The sequence below is a fragment of the Salvelinus alpinus genome, chromosome 24, assembly GCF_045679555.1.
Source record: "Salvelinus alpinus chromosome 24, SLU_Salpinus.1, whole genome shotgun sequence".
NCBI lineage: Eukaryota > Metazoa > Chordata > Actinopteri > Salmoniformes > Salmonidae > Salvelinus > Salvelinus alpinus.
Window position 1 is genome coordinate 23,788,626 of NC_092109.1, and position 27,296 is coordinate 23,815,921.

General features: G+C 44.7%; 1 protein-coding gene across 2 annotated transcripts in view; it reads left to right on the forward strand.

The window, feature by feature from the left end:
* The first annotated feature begins 24,271 nt into the window (after window positions 1-24,271).
* Window positions 24,272-27,296, forward strand: part of LOC139552367 (retinoic acid receptor RXR-alpha-A-like) — a 151,704-nt gene continuing 148,679 nt past the window's right edge. For both annotated transcript variants that reach the window (XM_071364038.1, XM_071364039.1), the window contains exons 1-2: window positions 24,272-24,447; window positions 24,555-24,639. The gene's annotated coding sequence lies outside the window, so the exon portion shown is untranslated. The remainder of the gene's footprint in view (window positions 24,448-24,554; window positions 24,640-27,296) is intronic.

Below are 27,296 nucleotides of genomic sequence, written 5' to 3' on the forward strand. Positions count from 1 at the left end.
GAAGCGAAACAGCTGGCTCCAGCAAATTGTGCAAAGGTGCCATAATATATTCTCTCATGTTTTCTCTGCCAGCCAGTTGTAACACTTCCAACATCCTCTACACCCTCCTACACCACGGGCTGACACAGCTATTTGACAAATGTGCTATTTAACTAGGTTCTGCTCTAAAGAGAAGATGATAGAGGAAGTAAAAGTATGTTTTAGGGGGAAACGTGAGTTCCGCTGCCTCGTGAGATTTTTAAATGGTATGACCTAGGATGAAAGGTCTGACATGGTGCATTTAGGATGACAGGTCTGACATGGTGTATTTAGGATGACAGGTCTGACATGGTGTATTTAGGATGACAGGTCTGACATGGTGTATTTAGGATGACAGGTCTGACATGGTGTATTTAGAGTGAAAGCCTGATTCAGGCAAATGAAGAGATGCGAGACAGAACACACACACACACACACACACAAGGCCAGAGAGTCACTGACAGCTAGCTAGGGTCCAGGAAAAGGTCAGTCATCAGTAAACACAGTGCTATTTAACCATAAACACACCATTGTGCCCTATAGACAATACACTGAGAAATGATGTCACCTCAGGTGAACTCTTAGCTTCCTTTGCATTCCTCAGTCAAGAGGGAAGATATTAGCTAAGAGTTGTCTTGTGAATTATTTAGGTAGTGGTAAGACTTGCTTTTAATGTATTCTACACAAAGCAACATTGCACGTGCCGAGAAGTTCATCCATGTCAGATTACTATATGTTACTATATCCATATATTTTGGATGATCAAGAATGTCAGCTTTAGAGCCTTGTAGTGCAATATCATTGTTCCCCCGGTATGATCTCCATTAAAATGGTTGGCAGAAACTGTGATCAGAGAGCCTCAACATTCTTTCAAGTCTATCCCTCTCTCTATTCCCTGGGCTGGACTCAGACAGACAAGCCAACACCATAAACCTGCTTCCACTTCACATCGCATGCAACAGTTCGGTTTCATGCTCTCGGCATGAAAAAACTATGGTCATAATGTCCACTGGTAGCAGGTTTCTCAACATTTATGGACTAGTCACAGTTCCACGTGACTTTCATCCTCTTTGGAGGGTTTTGCAATTGCCTTTTCATGATGTGAAACTCACTGTTCCATCGTGTTCCTCCCAGGACGTGTGTGTGTGTGTGTGTGTGTGTGTGTGTGTGTGTGTGTGTGTGTGTGTGTGTGTGTGTGTGTGTGTGTGTGTGTGTGTGTGTGTGTGTGCGTGTGCGTGTGTGTGTGTGTGCGCGTGTGTGTGTGTGAGAAAAGGGTAGAGTAGGTATCCCAGCTGGGTGGGACAACTCCAGGTTTTTTATGAATGAGGTAGTGAAAGGAGACCTCGCTAAGTGCTACTGTAGCAGTATGCTTGTTGTTAATTTTTTTCTGGTTCACTTGGTGGACTCCCAAGTGTGACTGGAGGGCAGAGGCGGGACAGGGTTGGGAGGTCAACCAGGAGCCAGGCAGAGAGTTACTACTAATGTGGTCTCTGTAACACACGTTCCTGAAAATGTGGTTCCAACTCCTTTCTAAGAAAGCTGCCATAAACAACTAAAATAGCATTCGTTTACAAACACCCTAGTGTACCGTTAATGTAAAATAAAATAAAAACATTGCAATGTTTACGTAGCGGAATTACATTCCTTTTTCCTTGTATTCAAGTGATATGGCGAACTGAGGAAGTTCCTCTCACAGATGTCAAAATAATGTGTGTGCAAAGCAGTAATTGAATGTAAACAGTGATAGTGCATAAACATTGTTATGGCACTCCATACCAATTATGTCTGCTTACTATGTGGTACAAAGCTCCAAGCTTTCTCTCTCCTAATGTATCCGTCTCTGGCTAGGTCTGAATGTGTCTACGACTCCCACCCTGAACTGGCTCCTGTCCTACTCTTAACGTGAACCATGTCTCCTTTAACAGCATGCCTCTCTTAGTATATCAATGAGATCTCTTCTGGTAATACAACCTTTTCTTAGGCTAAGAGACAGTGTAGCTCAAAGTTCCCCTTTGTTAATGTAATCCTATACAGAGTTAGTCCAGCCAGCAGTTGTTGGGTGCACTTGGTTGACACATTGAATTCATTAAGTTGACCTGAGGTGGTGCATCTGGTACATTTGCTTCCATGTCTCCCATATTGGTACAACTGAGATGTGTGCCAGGGACTTTTGGTTTAAGAAAATTTCTATATGTTTTTCAGAAGCTCAATTATCTTACTTATCATAAATGTGCATTTGGTTGAATTTTATGCTTCCAGCCTGTGTTTTCTTCCTTTTGAAATATCATACAATATTCATAAACATCTATATATTTATATATTTTTTTAAATAATCCCCTCCCCCTTAAATGAACAAAATTAGATTCAAAACAATGAAAATATAATTACTATGTTGTCGTGGCGGCAGCATCATTTCTATTGGGCAATATTCCAGGAAGTTGTTGGCCCAGGTCCCACAATTGTCATTTGTGATCAGTCGGAGGTCCCTGGTGTTGATGTAACTTTCCCGGGGGGAGAAGGAACGACAAAATGTGCATAAACAACGTCGTGTGCCTTTCTCTGTTGGTTAGACAGTACTTGGACACTATGAAGCATTAATGTGATGTGTGAGGACAGTGCGTTTAGGTGCAGAAGATCAGGCCGGTCTATCTGCAGTCTGGAGGAGGGCTGTTGTCACGGGACCATGTCTATGTTCCCTCAACCCTATGTTCCTTGGGCCCATGTTCCCTCAGTTCCCTCAGAACTGAGGGAACATAGGGCTGAGGGAACATAGGGCTGAGGGAACATAGGACTGAGGGAACATAGGGCTGAGGGAACATAGGGCTGAGGGAACATAGGCTGAGGGAACATAGGGCTGAGGGAACATAGGGCTGAGGGAACATAGGAGTGAGGGAACATAGGGCTGAGGGAACATAGGGCTGAGGGAACATAGGCTGAGGGAACATAGGGCTGAGGGAACATAGGCTGAGGGAACATAGGGCTGAGGGAACATAGGTTGAGGGAACATAGGCTGAGGGAACATAGGGCTGAGGGAACATAGGGCTGAGGGAACATAGGTTGAGGGAACATAGGGCTGAGGGAACATAGGTTGAGGGAACATAGGGCTGAGGGGAACATAGGCTGAGGGAACATAGGGCCCAAGGAGCATAGGGTGGACCACGTTGTGAAAGTCTATACTGGGTTTGTGTGGCTGGATTATCATGTCAAACCACTGATTAATAAACTACAGGAGGTCAGCAGACTGCTGCAAATACTTTTTTTGTTTGTTCTGATCCTCATAGAATAGTTTTTTTTATCGGCTAAGATCTAGCCACGATCTAGTTATGTTGATTCTAACTTAATTCCTACAAAATGAAACACTATAAAATGAGAGCAGAGTTTTATATAAGCAATAAATGAAATACCCGTTGATAGGTTTTTCAGACAGTTCTAACACCCTGTTTACATGTACAGTACTGGAGGAGGTTTTGATTAAAAAGTTGTTTTCATAGCACGGTTCTCAACTCTGGAGGAAGTTACTGAACCCATGAAGGTAATAAAAGGGGTTTCCTTTTTTAAATGCACTCAGCATGGACTGCTAACATTACAACCCCAGATAAGGTTAAACAAATAGTGGAGCCCATCCGCTACAGGCCAGCCGCTGTGTAGTGTAGAGTAGTGTGGGCTGCGCAGCCTCCCAGTTCACCCCGAGCACTGAGCAGCACTGAGCAGCACTGAGCAACACTGAGCAGCACTGAGCAGCACTGAGCTGCACTGAGCAGCACTGAGCAGCACTGAGCTGCACTGAGCAGCACTGAGCTGCACTGAGCAGCACTGAGCAGCACTGAGCAGCACTGAGCTGCACTGAGCAGCACTGAGCTGCACTGAGCAGCACTGAGCAGCACTGAGCAGCACTGAGCAACACTGAGCAGCACTGAGCAGCACTGAGCAGCACTGGGCTGCACTGAGCAGTACTGAGCAACACTGAGCAGCACTGAGCAACACTGAGCAGTACTGAGCAACACTGAGCAGCATTGAGCAGTACTGAGCAGCACTGAGCAGTACTGAGCAGCACTGAGCAGCACTGAGCAGCACTGAGCAGCACTGAGCAACACTGAGCAGCACTGAGCAGCACTGAGCAGTACTGAGCAACACTGAGCAGCATTGAGCAGTACTGAGCAGCACTGAGCAGCACTGAGCAGCATTGAGCTGCACTGAGCAACACTGAGCAGCACTGAGCAGCACTGAGCAGCACTGAGCAGCACTGAGCACACTGAGCAACACTGAGCAGCACTGAGCAGCACTGAGCTGCACTGAGCAACACTGAGCAGCACTGAGCAGCACTGAGCAGCACTGAGCTGCACTGAGCAGCACTGAGCACACTGAGCACACTGAGCAGCACTGAGCAGCACTGAGCTGCACTGAGCAACACTGAGCAGCACTGAGCAGCACTGAGCTGCACTGAGCAGCACTGAGCTGCACTGAGCAGCACTGAGCATTACTGAGCAGCACTGAGCAACACTGAGCAACACTGAGCAGCACTGAGCAGCACTGGGCTGCACTGAGCAGTACTGAGCAACACTGAGCAGCACTGAGCAACACTGAGCAGTACTGAGCAACACTGAGCAGCATTGAGCAGTACTGAGCAGTACTGAGCAGTACTGAGCAGCACTGAGCAGCACTGAGCAGCACTGAGCAGCACTGAGCAGCACTGAGCAACACTGAGCAGCACTGAGCAGCACTGAGCAGTACTGAGCAACACTGAGCAGCATTGAGCAGTACTGAGCTGCACTGAGCAACACTGAGCAGCACTGAGCAGCACTGAGCAACACTGAGCAACACTGAGCAACACTGAGCAGCACTGAGCAGCACTGGGCTGCACTGAGCAGTACTGAGCAACACTGAGCAGCACTGAGCAACACTGAGCAGTACTGAGCAACACTGAGCAGCATTGAGCAGTACTGAGCAGCACTGAGCAGTACTGAGCAGCACTGAGCAGTACTGAGCAGCACTGAGCAGCACTGAGCAGCACTGAGCAACACTGAGCAGCACTGAGCAGCACTGAGCAGTACTGAGCAACACTGAGCAGCATTGAGCAGTACTGAGCTGCACTGAGCAACACTGAGCAGCACTGAGCAGCACTGAGCAGCACTGAGCTGTACTGAGCAGCACTGAGCAGCACTGAGCAGCACTGAGCACACTGAGCAGCACTGAGCAGCACTGAGCAGTACTGAGCAGCACTGAGCAGTACTGAGCAACACTGAGCAGCACTGAGCAGCACTGAGCAACACTGAGCAGCACTGAGCAGCACTGAGCAGTACTGAGCAACACTGAGCAGCATTGAGCAGTACTGAGCAGCATTGAGCAGTACTGAGCAGCACTGAGCAGTACTGAGCAGCACTGAGCAGCACTGAGCAGCACTGAGCAGCACTGAGCAACACTGAGCAGCACTGAGCAGTACTGAGCAGCACTGAGCAGCACTGAGCAGCACTGAGCAGCACTGAGCAGCACTGAGCAACACTGAGCAACACTGAGCAGCATTGAGCAGTACTGAGCAGTACTGAGCAGCACTGAGCAGTACTGAGCAGTACTGAGCAGCACTGAGCAGTACTGAGCAGCATTGAGCAACACTGAGTCCTGTGCCACTGCCCCCACAGCTGCTGCTGCATATCCCCAATAAACCACATGAGCTCTGATAGTCATCATTTTTACAGCAGCTCTCAATTAATCTCTGCGGGCATTTTACTAATTACATATCCATAATTAAACAAACAGACACAGGCTGGGCCAGGCCATTCAGCTACTGATCTCCACACCCCTGCTCTCCTGTTACCACAATGCCCATGAAGGAGCTGGTTGGAGCTGGTAGAGAGAGGGGATAGAGGGAGATAGAGGGGGGGGAATTCTGTTTCCTCACACATCCTCCGGAACCTCCACTTCTCAGCACACCAGCCTCACACATCCCCCATCATAGGGGGGAGGGAAGGAGGAAGGGAGAGAAGGGTGGGAGGGAGGGCTAAGGCTTCCTCACAGTGCCTGGAGCTCTGAGAAAAGAGGAGTGTTACGCTGTCTTCACAGAGCGCTGAGACCAGGCAGGGATTTTATATCCCAATCCTCTGGGACTGGATAAGGCAATGGAAGGGTATTTCTCGAGATGTGGAGCAGAGAAAAGAGAGAGTGTGGGCGAGAGAGAAAGAAAATGAGAGCGAGACGGAGACCAGGGTAGGGTAGTAGGGTTTCTAAGTCTTCGAGATCCAAGGCGGAGCTACTAAAAAGGAAACAACCCAAAGCAACAACAACAACAACAACACACATCGGCTGCCACCATAAACAGCCGCCCTCGCCACGCTCTCCTATTTCCACAACAGAAACACGCAGTTAACATCAGTGGTTCTGTTGGGTCACAGAGAGGGCGGCTGGGTGAGAGAGAGGAGCGCATGCAGCACACAGCGCCTTTTAAAGGCTTTCAAATGCTCCCCTTTGCTCCGCCACACTCACAGCCCTCTCAGAGGCAGTCTGAGCCCGGCAGATCAAACAGCTATCAAAGGGAGGGTGGGAGGCAAAGGCACAACTTGGAGGTTCAATGGTGAGAAGAGGAAACATTGAAGACTGTGAGGCGAGGCCCTGGCTCGCTGTAGTAACTTGGTCAGAGCAGGGGTCTCTTCCTCCCTGATATTTTTCCTTTCATGGAGGGTGCATGCCTGCCAGGAAAGAGGATGTATGGGGTACAGGAACACCTTTTAAGAATTTTATTTGTTTGTTCTTCAAATGATCCTACAGTAGATCTCACTCTCTCTAATTTAGTCATGGCTTGAATCATATGATCACTGGGAAGATAAAGAGATGCGACTGCTGTTGGTCCTAGCTGAGCTGAGACTACCTATCCCAAAGCTGTTTCTGCCCCCTACTATATCCCAGCCCCCTGCCACTCAACACCTGATGATGTACAGCCCCCTGCAGGGTTCACGCTGTTGATGAGGGTGCCATCCCTCGCTTGGGTGCCATCCCTCACTTGGGTGCCATGCCTCACTTGTTCATCAGAGAGAGAAATGGAGAGGAACGGTTGGGCGAGGCCAGGAGTAAACCATCCATCTCACCTGTAATTATGCACACTGCCAGTGACAAAGCTTGTTGCTGTATGTCGCTCTCTGCTCTCCCTGCTGTGAAGGACTAGGACAAGTTGAGTTATGTCATCAACAAAGCCATCCCCAACAACAACGTGAACTCACTCCTCGCTCTGCATAATGGATTGTTGTTGTGTGGAGTTACTGGTCAAGTAGTGCACTGGGTAGTAGGGCAGCAGGTAGCTTAGCGGTTAGAGTGTTTAGTCAGGAACCAAAAGATCACTAGTTCGAATCCCCAAGGTGAAAAATCGGTCAATGTGCCCTTGAGCAAGGCACTTTGCCCAAATTGCTCCAGGGTTGCTGTTGATAATGGAACAAGCAGACTGTGACCTAGGTCTCTGAGGGTGTATTAATACACACATGTGTGAAATATAACCACCCACCAAATGATTATATCTCAGTTCTAATCTAATAATTGAGTAGTGTCCATGAGGCAGTTCTCCATAATGTTGTTGTTTTGCATCTCATTTGGATCCCATCAAAGATTTCACCATGTAGTACAGTCAAACGTTTCATTCCAGGGTTTTTCTTTATATGTACTATTTTCTGCATTGTATAATAATAGTGAAGACATCAAAACTATAAAATAACAAATATGGAATCACGTAGTAAAGAAAAAAAGTCTTAAACAAATCAAAATATATTTTAGATTTTATGTTCATCAAAGTAGCCACTCTCAACCAGTTTCATGAGGTAGTCACCTGGAATGCTTTTCCAACAGTCTTGAAAGAGTTCCCACATATGCTGAGCACTTGTTGGCTGCTTTTCCTTCACTCCGCATTCCAACTCATCCCAAACCATCTCAATTGATTGAGGTCGGGTGATTGTGGACGCCAGGTCATCTGATGCAGCACTCCATCACTCTCCTTCTTGGTCAAATAGCCATTACATAGCCTGGAGGTATGTTTGGTCATTGTCTTGATGAAAAACAAATGATAGCACCACTAAGCACAAACCAGATTGGATGGCGTATCGCTGCAGAATGCTGTGGTAGCCATGCTGGTTAAGAGTGCCTTGAATTCTAAACAAATCACAGACAGTGTCACCAGAAAAGCACCCCCACACCATCACACCTCCTCTGCCATGCTTCACGGTGGGAACCACACATGTGGAGATCATCCGTTCGCCTACTCTGCATCTCACAAAGACAAGCTGGTTGGAACCAAAAATCAAATATTTGCGCTCATCAGACCAAAGGACAGGTTTCCACAGGTCTAATGTCCATTGCTGGTGTTTCTTTGGCCAAAGCAAGTCTCTTCTTATTATTTGTGCCCCTTAGTAGTGGTTTCTTTGCAGCAATTCAACCATGAAGGCCTGATTCACGCAGTCTCCTCTGAACAGTTGATGTTGAGATGTGTCTGTTACTTGAACTCTGTGAAGTATTTATTTGGGCTACAATCGAGGTGCAGTTAATTGCCCATTTCTGAGGCTGGTAACTCTGATGAACTTATCCTCTGCAGCAGAGGTAACTCTGGGTCTTCTTTTCCTGTGGCAGTCCTCATGAGAGACCGTTTCATCATAGCGCTTGATGGTTTTTGCGACTGCGTTTGAAGAAACTCTCAAAGTTCTTCACATTGTCCGTATTGACTGACCTTCATGTCTTAAAGTAATGGACTGTCGTTTCTCTTTGCTTATTTGAGCTGTTCTTGCCATAATATGGACATGGTCTTTTACCAAATAGGGCTATCTTCTGTATACCAACCCTACCTTGTCACAACACAACTGATTGGCTCAAACACATTAAGAAGGAAAGAAATTCCACAAATGTACTTTTAACAACACACCTGTTAATTGACATCCATTCCATGTGACTACATAATGAAGCTGGTTGAGAAAATGCCAAGAGTGTGCAAAGCTGTCATCAGCTGAATCTCAAATATAAAATATATTTTCATTTAACACTTTTTTGGTTATTACATGATTCCATATAGTTTTGATGTCTTCACAATTATTCTACAATGTAGAGAATAGTAAAAAATTAAGAAAAACCCTGGAATGAGTAGATGTGTCCAAACTTTTGACTGATACTGTAATTCTAAGGATTCTAAGAATATCATAATGTCTATTGAGTACATGCTCGTTCCAAACACTACTTCTCAGTAACATTCACTATCCCCAATGGGAAGATATCTGTAGGACGTTGAAACCCTCCCCTGGCCTCCTTTACCTATTTTTACATAGATGGAGAGACTTGGGCTCTCACAGGCCAGTCAGCCTGTTTTATAAGACTGAGACACACTAAGTTGGTTCACTCTAGCTCCACAGACACAGACAGACCAGTCTGAGGCACATTCATAGGTGCAACGCTTATGGCAATTTATACGGCTTCTGTCACACTAAAGCGGAATTTTCCATATGTTTGATGTGTGATTTGGGTGCGGACGGCCAGTGTGAACGCAGAGAAATTGACAGATTTCACCCGTGGCTGTTCTCTTTCACATCAACTCCCTCGTTGATTCTGAGTTCTGCACAATGAGCAGACTATGCTGTGACGGACCTCTCACTCATAAACAATGTATTGGAAAAAGTTCAAGTCAAACTGTATGGGAATCGAAATGGCGCAATCTTATAGGGTCGTTCCTCTGCAAAACCCTACATCTAGATCTGAAAGAAAGGGGAGGGGGGAGCGGGAAATGGGTTAACATTCCTCAATTATGCTCTCCATCCCACTGTGGAAAATGTGATTACTTTTTGTCCTAAAATCCTTGTGCGTGCATTATTGTTCCCCTGCATCATGGATAAGCCTCTCGTTCCATTGGCCACCAATCTTTTTTTTCAAGATATAAGAACAAAAGGAGAGCATTGTAAGAACTGGAGCTATATATTTCAACACATTACATTTGACCCAGTAGGGATGGAGGATCCTTTTGAAATGAGAATAAAGAGGCATTCTGAAACTGAGAACAGACAGTGTAGGTGATGGAGGGGACAGGGAAGTGGAGGAACGGCTTCAGCTATTCAAGAGCAGTATTATTATTTAATATCATTATTCATTCTGTGTAATGATTTACATGTTGTGGTGTCATATATCTAAAGCACAGTCATGTCATGTTGTATGTAACGCAGGCATGAGAGTTCAGTAGGAGTACAGAGAGCCACAAAAAAAGAAATGTCAGAAACCACCATGTTCAAATAATGGAATATGTGTCTTCCAGAGGTATACAAACTATACCTGAAGGGAACCTACAGTTGAAGTCAGAAGTTTACATACACTTAGGTTGGAGTCATTAAAACTTGTTTTTCAAACACTCCACACATTTCTTGTTAACAAACTATAGTTTTGGCAAGTCGGTTAGGATATCTACTTTGTGCATGACACAAGTCATTTTTCCAACAATTGTTTACATACAGATTATTTCACTTATACTTCACTGTATCACAATTTCAGTGTGTCAGAAGTTACATACACTAAGTTGACTGTGCCTTTAAACAGCTTGGAAAATTCCAGAAAATGATGTCATGGCTTTAGAAGCTTCTGATAGACTAATTGACATCATTTGAGTCAATTGGAGGTATACCTATGGATGTATTTAAAGGCCTACCTTCAAACTCAGTGCCTCTTTGCTTGACATCATGGGAAAAACAAAAGAAATCAGCCAAGACCTCAGAAAAAAAATGTAGACCTCCACGAGTCTGGTTCATCCTTGGGAGCAATTTCCAAACGCCTGAGGGTACCACGTTCATCTGTACAAACAATAGTACGCAAGTATAAACACCATGGGACCACGTAACCGTCATACCGCTCAGGAAGGAGACGCGTTCTGGACCCTGGAGGCGCACTGTAGGCCTGGTGCGTGGTGCCGGAACTGGTGGTACCGGGCTGGGAACACGCACCTCAGGGCGAGTGCGGAGAGGAGGAACAGGGCATACTGGACCCTGGAGGCGCACTGTAGGCCTGGTGCGTGGTGCCGGAACTGGTGGTACCGGGCTGGGAACACACACCTCAGGGCGAGTGCGGGGAGGAGGAACAGGGCATACTGGACCCTGGAGGCCTGGTGCGTGGTGCTGGAACTGGAGGCCTGGTACGTGGAGGAGGCACCGGATAGACCGGACCGTGGAGGCGCACTGCAGGTCTCGAACACCGAGCCTGCCCAACTCTACCTGGCTGAATGCTCCCCGTAGCCATGCCAGTGCGGCGAGGTGGATTAGGCCGCACTGGGCTGTGCTGGTGAACCGGGGACACCATGCGTAGGGCTGGTGCCATGTACCCCGGCCCGAGGAGACGCACTGGAGACCAGATGTGTAGAGCCGACTTCATGGCACAAAGACAAAACAGGCTACCTAAATATGGCTCCCAATCAGAGACAACGACTAACACCTGCCTCTGATTGAGAACCATATCAGGCCAAACACATAGAAACAGACAAACTAGACATACAACATAGAATGCCCATTCATATCACACCTTGACCAAACAAAACATAGAAACATACAACGCAAACTATAGTCAGGGTGTGACAGTTGGTTATGTCGGGGTGTGATTAAGGGTGGGTTATCTAGGTGAATTATATTTCTATGTTGGCCTGGTATGATCCCCAATCAGAGGCAGCTGTTTATCGTTGTCTCTGATTGAGGATCATATTTAGGTAGCCATTTCCCCATTGTGCTTTGTGGGATCTTGACTATGTATAGTTCCCTGTTAGCACTATTGTGAGCTTCACGTTTCGTTCACGTTATTGTTTCTGTTCTTAGAGTTTTCTCTTCCTAATAAAAGGGATGGAAACATACCACGCTGCAGTTTGGTCCAATCATTATGACGATCGTGACAGTGTAGTTACCCTTTAATTCAAGTGTGCACCTAGCAATAGGTTGTTGTTTAGCAGTGATTTTGTAGCTCGCATGTGTTGGTAGAGTTTCCATAACAAATACCCACTGGATTGTAGTGATGGGAAAAAAATAGTTTGGGAAATAATGTTTGACTCTATATCGTATCGTTTGACAATACCTCAATATTATTTTTGCCCTGGTTGGCTTTCCCTGCAGCAAAACTCCAGTATTTTCCTTCATAGCTTGTTCTCCATTTTCCTTTTAAACAGGGAGCCAATTTGTCTTCACACTTTAATTTCCATGACTGATGGAAACCCGTTTTCTCATGGCTCTCTCTTGTCCCTCCTCAGCAGACATATGGTGAGCAATATGTTTGGAACATCGAATTACAATAGAACCACAGTATCAAATTGCATTTGAAATATGGTACTGGAACTGACCATGTACTGTATATTGTATGCATACTTACTTTATTGTGTTTTTTTTATTTCTTATTTCTATATCTTGTATGTTTTTCTTCTACCTTGTTATTTTTAGTACTACATTGATATTGATTACTGCATTGTTGGGGTTAGAGCTTGCAAGGAAGGCATTTCTTGAGAAATAAATGTTTTTCAGCGGAATAAATACACCCCTACACGGAATAAATACACAGTTCACTTTCATAGCAGCCATGTTGTATTCTTTCTCGCATCTATTGTATCTACTATGCGCTCTACCTCCTCTCACCGCTTCCCTTCGCTTGTGGACTTCAATGCACAACACATCAGCTGTATGTGACCAGGCGAAAAATACTTTTCCAAGCCAAACCTCCTGCACACAGCCTATATCGTTGCCACCATATTAGCTAAAGTAACTATGTCATAGTCAGCATAGCTAATAGAACTAACGTGTTAGTAAACCCACTACAATCATGCAGTAAAGTTAATGTACAGTCAGGAACCAGTTACACCGGCGAGCCCCGGGGGCAATAAATTAGTAAAACCAAAAGCTTACCTTGACTTGGAAGAGTTACAGTTTTGTGTTGGAAAGCCATAGCCAGCTAGCTAACATAGCATCCCATCCCTCTCAGCAGGGTGTTTCAGTAGGCTAAACTAGCTATCTGCATTTGCTAGCTAAGCAAGTGAATCTGGAAAAGACGACAATCTCTCTCTCTCTCTCTATTTCTGTCTTTCTTCTCCTTCATTTTGGAATAAATTAATTTGTTAAAAACTGTTCAACTATCGTCTTTCTCTCTCTTTGAGTCAACTACTCACTGCATTTTATACAATGCAGTGCTAGCTAGCTGTAGCTTATGCTTTCAGCACTAGATTCATTATTTAATCTTTTGATTGGGTGAACAACATGTCAGTTCATGCTGCAAGAGCTATGATTGGCTGGAGGACGGCCTCCGGAAGTTGTCATAATTACTGTGTAAGTCTATGGAAGGGCTGAGACCAATGAGCCTCCTAGGTTTTGTAATAAAGTCAATGTACCCAGAGGAGGACGGAAGCGAGCTGTCCTCTGGCCACACCATGGTGCTAACCTACAGAGTGTTGTTCAGGCTACTATAGACCTTCTTTGCAAAATAGTGTGTTTTAATCAGTTATTTTTTGACATGTCATTATTTTTAGTATATGTTTATCTAAAAAGCATAACTTTTTAAATGTCTTACAATTTAAATGTTCATGAAATTCACTGGGGAGGATGGTCCTCCCCTTCCTCCTCCAACGAGCCCTCACTGATCCATATAGAATCGTGGGAATCGCAATACATATCGTATCAGCACCTAAGTACTGTGATAGTGTTATGATGTCCCTGGCAATTGATGCAAATAATCATGAAATCAATATGCCAGATAGGCATAACCTACTTTCTAGTTAATGAGAATGTTTTTTTGGAAAGCCTTTTGCCATCTATCAGAAGATAGTTATCATTAGCATCGCTAACTGCTACAGTGGTAGAAATACAGTACTTGCACTGCACACGCACAGACGTTCCTGTGTAGTTGCCTCTTTAAAAAGTTGCAGGAAATATGAATTACTGATGCATTCTGTTCATGTCTTATTACAAACTTGGGCAAATTAATTAATTTTCAAATGAGTTCGATACATTTATTGAATTTCCTACCAAGTTCAATATTATCTAGCCTAAAGGCCGGTATATGGATTTTTTTTGTCTTTCATCGTATCGTCCAAAGGCATTGTATGCAGCCAGCTATGCACTCGTATCCCCCATGGACCGGTTCATGCATAAACCATTTTCCATTCAGGCTGTAAAGGTGTCGATTTCCTTCTTAAATTGAGAAATATGCATAAACCATGTTACAGTGGCTAATACCAAGGAATGATAGTCCCGGATATTGCATATCGAGTTCAGCCAATCAGGTTGCTGTAGTCTACTGTTAACCCCTGGCTCACTCTTAGTGGAGTTGCCAACATCCGGATGTATCCGGTTTTCAGGGATACAGCTAATTCAATCTTGCTTCCTTTTCAGCTGAAACCAGATGTGGGAACACCACTCAAGCCTTTTCTTTTAAGACTGCTACGTTAGGTTACCACTGGCTGAACACGGGGAGCAACATCAGGAAGTGGCATTAGCCACTCGAACATGGTGGTGGAAAATGGTGTTTCATAAAGAAAGGGTTAAGGTTAGGGTAAAGGTAAAGGTAAGGTTTAGCTAACACGCTAAGTAGTTGCAAAGTAGCTAAAAAGTAATAAGCAGTTGAAAAGTTGCTAATTAGCTAAAATTGTCCATGATGAGATTCGAGCACGCAACCCAAAGGTTGCATATTGTTTCCATTAAATCGAGTTAAGGAGGAAAAAGTCACCTTTGCAACCTGAATGGAGAGTGTTTAACGTACAAACCGGTCCCCGGAGGATACAAGTGTATAGCCGGCTGCATACATTGTCTTTGGATGGTAAGACGAAATTACTCAATATCACCATCTGCCGGCCTTTGGGTAGTACCTTCGGGCTAAATACTACCCAACGAGTCCTAGTGCAGCAGCTCCATATTTCAAAGCCATATCAGATACTGTAGATCTTGAATGTAAAACAATGTGAAACACGCACATCGTCAGAGCAGACACTTCCATTACAAGAATCATAAGGATAATGCACTTAACTGTTTCATCAACAAAACAAAAAAATTCGCCCCAAAAACAGGACGTTTTGATTGAGGTGACCAGGTAAAATATACAGCCCAATTAAAAATGTTACTCGCACAGCCAAGTCAAAGGGTAATTTTTTTTTACTTTAAGGTCGTAGCCTGGAGCCCTGCAGTACACAACCATCATACTATACTGAACAAAAATATAAATGCAACATGTAAAGTGTTGGTCCCATGTTCCATGAGCTGAAATAAAACATCTCCGAAATGTTCCATTCGCAAAAAAAGCTGAGGAGTATTTCGGTCTGTAATAAAGCCCTTTTGTGGGGAAAAACGAATTCTGATTGGCTGGGCCTGGCTCCCCAGTGGGTGGCCCTGGCTGCAAGGTGGGGGGCCTATGCCCTCCCAGGCCCACCCATGGCTGGTCCCTGCCCAGTCATGTGAAATCCATGGATTAGGGCCTAATGAATGTATTTCATTTCACAGATTTCCTTATATGAACTGTAACTCATAAAATCGTTGAAGTAGTTTCATGTTGTGTTTATATTTTTGTTCAGTATAATTCAACCCCTGCAAACTGCAGTCCTTTGGGCGACTATGACATTTGGGGTCCATTGAGGAAAACAAAACGGAGCAAAATCGCGGGAGCAAACAACATTGTTGGTATAACAAAAAGACTAACAAGTGCTCCAGCCCTGCAGAATATTTTTCTTCATTTTCTCTCTAATCTCATTGTCTTCAAAGAAAAATAACAAAAGACACGGAATACCCTTCAAGCCCTCCCGGGTGCACACAGCCAGCGAGCGCGAGAGAGAGCTGCACAAGAGAACAGCAGCGCACCGCCTCGGCCTCGCTGCACGCGCAAGGCAGGGGCTGACACAAAAACGCAGGGGCTGACACATTTTTGTGTTTCATCTGGTGAAATTGAATATTCTCTCTCATCCTTGGCATGGGACTATAAGCGCTTCAGGGTGGGAGGGGGAGGTAGGTTGAGAGGGAGACATCCATGATTTTCAGAATTTTTTCCCCCTCTAGGAAACTGGATATATTTAGAAAATATGGCAGGGACATTTAAGCATAAAGCCCATGACAGAGAAAAGCACAAAGAAATCACTAAACCACTGAAACCTGCCCCTGATAAATCACGTTATAAAAGAACACAGTGCAGAAACCTCTTGGAAAGCGTATAGGCCCAGTATACTGGTATAGACCGGTCTGTCCCAACACGTTGAGATAAATACAGTGGAGTGTCTTCCCAGATGGTTCTCAGGAGCTCCTAGAAATGACAGACCATTTGTCACCCACATTACCTTGTATGGACCAGACCCACATTACCTTGTATGGACCGGACCCACATTACCTTGTATGGACCGGACCCACATTACCTTGTATGGACCAGACCCACATGGCCTTGTATGGACCAGACCCACATTACCTTGTATGGACCGGACCCACATTACCTTGTATGGACCGGACCCACATTACCTTGTATGGACCGGACCAACATTACCTTATATGGACCGGACCAACATTACCCTGTATGGACCGGACCCACATTACCTTGTATGGACCAGACCCACATGGCCTTGTATGGACCAGACCCACATTACCTTGTATGGACCAGACCCACATGGCCTTGTATGGACCAGACCCACATTACCTTGTATGGACCGGACCAACATTACCTTATATGGACCGGACCAACATTACCTTATATGGACCGGACCAACATTACCTTGTATGGACCGGACCCACATTACCTTGTATGGACCAGACCCACATTACCTTGTATGGACCGGACCCACATTACCTTGTATGGACCGGACCCACATTACCTTGTATGGACCGGACCCACATTACCTTGTATGGACCGGACCCACATTACCTTGTATGGACCGGACCCACATTACCTTGTATGGACCGGACCCACATTACCTTGTATGGACCAGACCCACATTACCTTGTATGAACCGGACCGACCCACATTACCTTGTATGGACCGGATGTGCACATCACAAGGTAGTTGTTAAAATACATACAGTCACTTTTGTTTCAAAGTTGAAAACATTGAGGCTCATGAAACAGTTGTACATGCAGATGTCTTTTCCCCCAAACATGAACTCAATGTATCCTAGACTACATCCTTATCCTAGCTGCAGCACATTGACAGCACTGTGTAAAGCTTTCTAGCCAATGGCATCTTTATCCTCCTCCAACCGTTATTTTCCTTCCATTATAAAAAACTAAGAATTGTTGTCCAGCTGCAGCATTTAAGGTCTCGGGGATAGCCTATTACAATTCATAATTCATGCAGTCAGCAAGTGATTAAGTAATGTTTCTGCCTCAGTTGACAGGATGCCAGAGGTGGAACAGCACTGTTAGTGTCCTGCACTACTCTGTAACTCTGGGGCTACAGCCACAGGTTCTCTCTCTCTGCTGTGATCATACTAGACAAAATCACTGCATAAACACATGTCAACACATCAACTTGTGATTTCATATTCATGCTTTTTCCTCTATTCAAATCAGGATGGACTGTTTTGCTGTGGAATTAAGTGTTTTGATTGCGATTATGCTATTTTGGAGAAATCCCCAGAAGCATAGAGTTACTCACCCTTTGACTGTTCACTTTGGACCACTGTCAACTGTAATGTTTTCTCAGGAGACATTGAGCCCATTGAACAGGCTCCTTTGTATTGCTACCACTGACGCATCAGGCTGTGGGAACCTGGTGTTTTTAAAGAGCCATTTACCTGCTCCACCACGCTGCTACTGCCTTGATCAGCATGTATCATAAATCATTCAAATAAAGCTAATTGAATGTTCATGTACACTCCCTTGTCAGATCCACCAGACTAGCCATGCAGCCTGGTCCCATAGACTAGACACAACATAGTAAATTAGTATGTTATGTTAAGTTTTAAGGCTTAAGGTTTAAGGCAAAAACAAAAGGTGTGTGGTTGGTCGGGGTGGATGGGTGGCTGTATAATGTGAACGTCTAGCAACCCAAAGGATGCGTGCTCGAATCTAATCATGGACAATTTTAGCTAATTAGCAACTTTTCTACTACTTATTACTTTTAGCTACTTTGCAACTACTTAGCATGTTAGCTAACCCTTACCCTTACCCCAACTTTAACACTTTTAGGTCCCCCTAACCCTAACCTAACTCCTAACCTTAACCAAGAACCCTAACCCCTAGCTTAGCTAATGTTAGCCAGCTAGCTAACATTAGCATTAGCCACCTAGCCACCTAGCTAACATTAGCCACAACAAATTAGAATTCGTAACATAACATACGTTTTTCAAATTCGGAAATGGATGGTGGACATCAACAAATGTATACACACCATACGAAATGTAGCATATCATACTAAATGGAGTGTCTCGGATTTACATACCAAATAATATGAAATGCTCTGAGACCAGGTTGGGCAGTACTAGGCTGGGATTGCAGAGTGAGTCTGAGTCTTATTAACTGAGGTGCCCTGGCTGGTCTGTGTGCCATGCAGTGGAGTGGACACCCTGCCTCGGGGCTGCTCATCAGTACTTGTCACTGGGCCTGGCCCATTAGTCAGCAGGCAGATGACAGGGCCTCTTGTAAAGGATAGCTGACCCCCCTGGAGAGCCAAGTGTCTTCCCAAAAAGACAGATTATGGCCAGGGGAGGAGGGGGGTTCACTGGGTAGTCCAGGGAGGGCTTCTCCTCATGGATATCCTGGGAGCTGACCTGCCCCTGACCCCGGCTGTACAATGAAGTTAGCCCACTGATGATATGGGCATTCTTTGACATAATGGCAGATTCTCCCCTGAAAAAAAGCAGGGGCCCTCTGAAGGAGGATGGGATACCCAACAGTGATGCTAATCCCACAGCTTGGTGAGTAGGAGTTGAGGGAGGCGGGGAGGGAGAAATTATGAAATTAAATTCTAGGCAGCATTTTGAAGTTTCTGCCATTTGATGAGTCTCTCTCTCTCTGCTGTGTTATGTAAATGACAGGCAGCGTAGCTCTCAGAGCCAAGTGGAGGTATCTACTGTATCTATCTGACAGTTGGACGTGTGATGGATGAACAGCCGTTGAGGTTTGAGGCTCATGGTGGATCCTCTTTGAGTCACCATACACTGAGACTTTTGGATATCCAGTTATACCTCTTTATTTAGATGATATGCTAATTTCATGATAACAAATCAGCTTCCCCCAGAAAAGGAGAAGGGTATGCTTATGAAGGATGTTTGTCAGCAAATACAATTATTCACTGTCATTTATGGCTAATTAACACAGATTACAATTTAATGAATGATATGATTAAATATGCGTGGTTATTTATATTCTTTAAAAAGCTAAATTATTTTAATGTACAAGGTGAATCTTATGTAAACTGTAGCTTAAAGGATTTAATTTCCACCGGGGAAATACATTCTAAATCTTTGAGGACTTTTATACTAGGTAGAACTGAAATGAGAACTGAAATGAACAAATACCAGTGGTGAATTAACTGTGATTCTATTAGGTTGAAAATTATCAGCCATTTTTTTTTCTCAGAGATGCCATTTAGAGAACTACAGATGCCTGTCACAAAGGGTTTTCCCCATCTGACATCATAAGAAAGTCCCCCAGTCAGTCAGTTGGCTGGCAGCGGCAGGGGACCAGGCCAACACTAATGTAGAGCAGATGTGGCATTATGGGGGCGGGTGAGGGGTGGGCTGGAACCCAGGCATGGGAGGGGCATCAGATCTGTGTATCACTGAGCCTTCAAGAGCTCTCCTTTTGACACTCTCCATCAGTCCTACCGAAATGCTAAATGACTGGGCTCTAACTCTGAGGTGACAGTTACCATCTGGCTGCTCGCACAGATGCACATGAGCTCCCTCAACCCTTCCCCATGAGGTAATGTAAGGCCTTTGTCAGGGCATGGGGTGACTGCTGTGTACCACACGAGGCCTCTTGATTTTTTAATGTTTAACTCAAATGGCTGTCATCTTCCCTTGGCCCTTTGTGCTCTTCACAAACACTGTGCTCAATCGCATTATCATTACAGAGGAAATCAGTCATATTAAGCCACTGTGATGTCACTCGCCTCATCGTCTCAGCTCTGTGCTGCCAAGCCAGCGGGGCAGGACATAAGACGCATGTTAAATGAGATTTACATAAACAGTGTTACTCTGTCATTTATTTATTTTCCTCCCTTTATAAAGAAACAGTCTCCGGATTGTTTGCACAAGGAGTCCCTAAGGGCGCTCCATACAGGTGTTGGGCTTTTACAGTGAGATTATTGTAATAATGACATAATGACTGCAGTCAGCTCCTTATGCTGTCAGGCGCAGGTATTTGTGGAGCGAGAATATGGGGAGGAGAGGAGAGAGGAACGGGAGGTCAGGCAAGCGGCAGCTCCTTCAATAGGCTTTTTAGTGTAAATCTTTTCAGAGTAAAAAGGTCTCATGACGTCAGTGTTGCTCTATAAGCAAAGTGAAGGTGGCAACCACTTTGAGTCACTCAGACCCTCCAAAACATCACATGATCAAACAATATGTTCAGACGTGTGTATACCTTCTGTCAAGGACATAACCAGTTCCTGGTGACCAAGAAAACAGTGCACATGAATGACCCATCATGGCATGGTTATTCCACATACAGTAGACCTGCCAAGAAAAGCACCAACCAATTACTCTTCTTGTTGTCTTGTAAAAGCCACATTTTTCACAGCACTTTCTTCCAGCTACCATTTAACCAATTATCACTGTTAGGTAATGTGAAAGGATCTTGTTAGATTCCTAGAAAAGAAACGATCTACAGCATGTCCTTATTCCAAAAGCAGAAGTACAGTAATTACGTAACTTTTACATAACCAAAACTATGTCAGTGTCTTGAGCTGATGTAACCCAGCATAAAAATGTGACGGACACCAGGGAGATCAAGCAGCCCTATGTCCCCTTAGGAACAACTCTCAGACAGTGCATTGTGTGCCGTCTCAGTGAGAGGTTTGCCTCTGGATGGTAGAGGTTCAGACTGTAGAATCTGCCAATAGTTCACCGGAAGACTCGCTCTCGACTTCTTTCATCCCACATTTCATAGATGCACTTGGGCAGCTCAATGACAAGACATCTTTATTCCCCCTCGCCGCCCCCAACAAAACTTTCCTCAGTAAGCTGCAAATTGGCATTCTGGGACAGTTGCATCACTCATCTTGAGCGATTCTTTTGTGGCCTGAAGACCTTTTGAAAACGTTTTGCTTCGTCATCAGGAGACGAGACTTTTATTTTAACTGCTTTTAAGATTGTTTATAGGGGAGACCGGGGTTGGTTGTCACACGTTTTACTCTCGTGTGTATTTCTGAGCTCCAGTATATCTTACATTGCTTTTTTCAAAATTAAGAGAAAGACCAAGGTCTTGGGTTGAAATGGGGACGCTTTGTATCCTCATATCTTATTCCAACAGTAAAAAAAATGAAGCACCCATTCGATAAACAAACTGATGCTGTGTTGAGTCCAATCTAACTAGGACTGAGAAAAACAGGTTTCCAGTGTCACCAAGCATATGGCAGGACTGAGGACTGGCCTACCTTTGGTTCGTGACCATCATCCATTTGTTCCCACGTTGCTTCGAAAACCCAGCATTTGCTTCAAATATTCTGTCCGTCGTGTTGAGTTGAATGACCTATAGACTTGACCTTTTCCGGTACTGACATAGCCCCTAAAACGGGTACAGTGCAGATGAAAATATTTTGTCCTAAGAACTCAGGAAGACACGCAAATGGGTAGAAAGAAATAACGCTAATGCAGTCCCAATATGGTCGCGTGTAGCCTAATTACAGTTGCTTATTTATTTACATTCAGATGACAGCTGGCATTTGTCGGCCTGGCCTATCTGTTAGGTGCTTCTTTACATTCCTGCTTAGATCATGTCATTACATTGCTTACTTTGCTATTAGACGTTGCTTACTTTGCTGTGTGTCTATCTGCAATTTTTGCCGTGTTTGGGTGTTTTGCCCTCGCAGTGTTAAGATCGTTTTTGTCAACTTCAAACCTTTTGAAGTTCTGGACTGTAAATTTGTAAATATATTCCTCACTTTTGAACTGTGGGCCTACAACATGACGGTAAATAAAACCATCATTTCTGATCACAGCAGCTTTACTCCGCCTGCTGTCTAACTGCACCCAGAATTTCAACTAACTAGGCTGCCGGGTCCTTTCCCTTTTCCCTTTCATTGGTTGGACAGTGGTGGGAGTAGTCTCTCGAGACATCCAGGTTGCCTCCCATCATTTTCTAAATGTTTGGGTTTAATATGTGTACGTAATAGAGGAGCTACTCACTGCCTACGTCACTACCTTATCCGCTTGAATAAAATACTAAATAGTGGCTAGAAAGATAGAGATCACCGAGGTTATTTTTAATGAATGCATTTCGCAAGTGACAAGGTTTTGCCTGCAAACTTTGGTTTAGAATCGTGACGTTACTGGCAGGTCTGCCTTGTGATTTATTGGGAGAATTGTCTGTCTGAAGAGGACCCACCTCGGATTTGTATTTTATTTTTCTTATCGAAGTTGCCAATTACGCTGCTGCTACTCTCTGTTATTATCTATGCATAGTCACTTTAATAACTCTACCTACATGTACATATTACCTCAATTACCTTGATTAACCGGTGCCTCCGCACATTGACTCTGTACCGGTACCCCCTGTATATAGCCTCGCTATTGTTATTTTACTGCTGCTCTTTAATTATTTGTTACTTTTATTTATTTATTTATTTGTAGGTATATTTTTTTTTACTTCATTTTTGGTTAAGGGCTTGTAAGTAAACATTTCACTGTAAGGTCTACACCTGTTGTATTTGGCGCATGTGACAAATCTGATTTGATTTGATTTGATACGAGTCCTTCAATGAAACCATACCTTAGTCACTGCTGTTGCCTAGGGTCGGGGTTACGAGACTAAGGTCTGAGAGGAAAGGAAAGAGGACAGGGTGTTTCTGTTGCCTTTCCTTGCTGAAGCTTGTCATGGAGGATGGGTGTGTGGGGCAGGGTTGGGTAGGGGGTTGTGGACAGAGAGGAAGAGGGTTAATGGTGTTTGCAACAGGCCAGGCTTCCCCTCGAAGTGGGAGACAGTAGAAGGAAGTGTCCAGATTTATGGTGGACTGGCCGTGGAAGCTGCCTTCACCCTGGCAGTTGACCAGCAGACAGAAGCAGAGAGGGAGGGAGGTAGAGAGAGGGGATGCAGAGGGGTGCTGTAAATCACAGGCAGAGTGTGGCTCAGACACAAACACACACACAGCCAGGCCCATGCTCGCAGTTCACAAGGAGATAATCGCTGTGTGAAGGAAGGGTGGCTCTCTGCAGGCTGCTGCCCAGATAGAGATATACTGGGGCTGGTGTACTGTGAGGAAGCCGGCTAACACAGACAGATAGCACCTCTGATGCTCTGTCACTCCCCCTGGGCCACTGCCAAGGCAACCAGGCTCAGTCCCTCCGATACAAACCATTTAGACCCTCTTCTAAACAGGAAAAACGTCTCCAATTTAAAATAATGACTATTCCCCTTTAAAATAATTAACTCATTGAGTTTTATGTGTAGTCCTGGGTGTGTGTTTGCATGTGTCACTAAATAAAATACAATTTTCATAAACAACGGGTGTAGACTACAGGTGTAGACTAACCGTGAAATGTTTACTTACAGGCCTTTCCCAACAATGTGGAGAGAAAAATGTGTAATGCGGAGTAATAAACATTTCAATTTCTGCTTACTCAAAGCTATTGCTCATTATAGTGAAACTACTCTCAGTCAAGTCAGTGACTCTCTGGCCTGCACGCTGCAGGCTGGAGGTGGGGAAGATCCCAACACATCTATGTCTTAGAAACACCTGATAGGAAACCCTATAAAACTGTGATGATAAATTCACCTTTCTACTTCTGTCTGTTTCTCTGTGGGTTTTGTGTGTGTGTGTGTGTGTGTGTGTGTGTGTGTGTGTGTGTGTGTGTGTGTGTGTGTGTGTGTGTGTGTGTGTGTGTGTGTGTGTGTGTGTGTGTGTGTGTGTGTGTGTGTGTGTGTGTGTGTGTGTGTGTGTGTGTGTGTGTGTGTGGTGACAGATTCTGTACATGGATGGGGAGGTCTTCAGTCATATTTAAACTGCTGTGCTCACATGGACTTCTGGCCTGGTTAAGCCATCCATCGTGGTGACGGCAGCCTAGCGGCAGGCCCCATGGAGAACGTGTGCTGTGCCCAGTGTGTACACAAGAGCCCTGGCCTCCACAGGGACTGTTTATCCAACTGAAGTCCAACAGTGTCACACTCTCTCCCAGCTGCACTGAGGGGAAATAAGTCACCCAGGACAAACGCAACGACTAATAACATCCAGACATGTCTAGCTAGTCCTCTCTGATGTTCAGTATGAATACTGTTTAACTTAGATAGAAATGAACTTATATTGCCTAATTGGTTTGAGTCTAAAAGGGGTGAGAGAAGGAGGATTATGATGGTAGGTCTTATCTGACAGCAGACCGTACTGTACTTTAATGACAGAATCCGTCATCTTTCAGCTGGAGCCTAGAACTAAAACACTTGACTATACCTTCACCCTTACAGAGACCAATAACTCACTGAGTGAATCTGTCCCTCACAAGACTGCCATCCCTCCATCAGCATGCAATAACGCTGGACTCAATTCCAGGTAAGTAGACGATGCTCAGGAGAGATGAGCATTTCCCACCATGTGATGAAAACAGCACGCGACAAGTGCCGGGGAGATTTATCGTGGTGTCTGTTTAAACGTAGCCAATTTCACTTTAATGCGATATAAAAGAATGATGCATGCTTGAATTTCGCAGGTTCCCGCAGTGTGGAGGGATTCTCATCAGCCTGTGGCAGTATTTAAACCATACAGCCTAGAGTATGATTCAAACCCTTGCGTGGAATGTTAGAAGTGCCGGTGATGTAATGTTCAATATTGATAACGACCGTGAGCAAGATGGGTTCTAATCGTTTATGAAAATATTGTGCAGCCAGCATGCATTTTTCCCCTACTGTTCCCTTTCCCTCCTGCTTCTTCACTACATCTATCGGCTCTTTCTGATAGGAAGAAATCCACAAACACCTTCGCACCTCCTATCAAATGAGCTCCTGTAAAAACGCAACACTGTCAGTGAAGTGGCTCTGTGCGTGCAAGGTGTAACATCCCTGGAGTGTTTTATACGCATCATTGCCAACTGGATTCAAAGTTTATTTTAGGCCTTTACTATAGCCTCTACTATGGCGTCTGTGGATCTCATGAACTGTGGATTTCTTCTTTGTCATTGAAGATAATTGGCCACACAAACTAAACTCAAGGATTAAAGAGTAGGCCTATCATAGTGTATGGCAACAGGGCCTATGAAATCCTGGTCTGGAAAAATACTGTTACTGAGTGCTATTGATGGATTTGCTTTGAAATGATAGTAAGAATCTCTGACACTATTTTGTTTAAACTGTCCTCAAAGAAGTGGATTGTAGTTTTAGACATTATAACAACTGGTGTCTTGGTCTGTATGGTACCTCGTCCTGCTCCAGCAACATAGTCTCAGTGCCATCCCCAGACAAAAGGTTGAGGAATGGGAACCTGAAGGTTCTGCCCATGGAGACCCACCCTGGAGGCAGACCATTCGGAATGCCTCAGACCAGAAACCAGCCTGATGGTGATCTCGTACACTTTGCACTCCTCTCTTTTCTATACTACTCTCTCTTGATCCCTCTGTCCTATATGTCCTATATGTCATATATGTAATTAACTCAACGTTTCAGGATAATAAACCTATACCAGCGAGAACTCTCTGTAACCTTTGTAAAATACAGAATAGAAATAGGATTTTTCCCCCCTCATTTCTAATCTGAGAAATAAATTAAAATAACTGGACTAATTTGCCTTTGAAGTTCTTAATGATAATTTGCCTCTTAGGTTTTCTGAATAAAAAATATGCCCTAAACTTAATGCCTGCCTTAAAGTAGACTTTCATGGTTTAAACTTGCTCTTGTACAGATTCCTCTGATCAGCACAACACTGTGATTGGCACAGAAAGGAGCTACAGTAGAATGACTTTTATGGATGAGTTTGATCTGAATGGTCAAGAACAAGGAAGGGAGAGACTGTCTACCATAGAAAAGAGTGTAGTGATAGTGGTGTGTGTGTCTCCCTACCTGAGTGGAAAGAGAGAGAGAAGGGGGGGATAGAGAGGGGGAGAGGGAGAGAGGGGGGAAGAGGGAGAGATACTGTAGATAGAGAGAGAGAGAGAGAGAGAGAGAGAGAGAGAGAGAGAGAGAGAGAGAGAGAGAGAGAGAGAGAGAGAGAGAGAGAGAGAGAGAGAGAGAGAGAGAGAGAGAGAGAGAGAGAGAGAGAGAGAGAGAGAGAGAGAGAGAGAGAGAGAGAGAGAGAGAGAGAGAGAGAGAGAGGAGGTGAGAAGGAGAGAGAGAGAGAGAGAGAGGAGGTGAGAAGGAGAGAGAGAGAGGGAAAGGGACGGAGAGAGAGAGAGAAAGAGGAGGAGAGGGAGAGAGAGAGGCGGGAGAGAGACAGAGAGAGAGAGAGAGAGAGAGAGAGAGAGAGAGAGAGAGAGAGAGAGAGAGAGAGAGAGAGAGAGAGAGAGAGAGATAGAGAGAGAGAGAGTCATAGGGAAGGAGGGAGAGAGCGAGAGAGAGAGAGAGAGAGATATGTTTAGTTATTTTCCCTTTTGTACTTTACTTATTTGCACCGCGTTACAACACTGTATATAGACATAATTTGACATTTTAAATGTCTTTATTCTTTTGGAAATGTTGTGTGTAATGTTTACTGTTAATTTGTTATTGTTTATTTAACTTTTGTTTATTATCTATTTCACTTGCTTTGCCAATGTAAACATATGTTTCCCATGCCAATAAAGCCCTTGAATTGAAAATTGAATTGAGAGAGAGAGAGAGGGAGTCAGGGGGAGGGAGAGAGAGAGAGAGAGAGAGAGAGAGAGAGAGAGAGAGAGAGAGAGAGAGAGAGAGAGAGAGAGAGAGAGAGAGAGAGGGAGTCAGGGGGAAGGAGGGAGAGAGAGAGAGAGAGGGAGTCAGGGGGAAGGAGGGAGAGAGAGAGAGAGAGAGAGTCAGGGGGAAGGAGGGAGAGAGAGAGGGAGTCAGGGGGAAGGAGGGAGAGAGAGAGAGAGAGAGAGAGAGAGGGGGAGTCAGGGGGATGGAGGTAGAGAGAGAAAGAGAGACCAATGGAAGAGCCATCGCTATTAACAGTCAAGGGTGCAGGTTGGGGAGAGAAACGGCATCTGAAGTGTTCAGCACAGGGGACACCCAAAACACCCTACTGAGAATTGATATGGAAGGAGG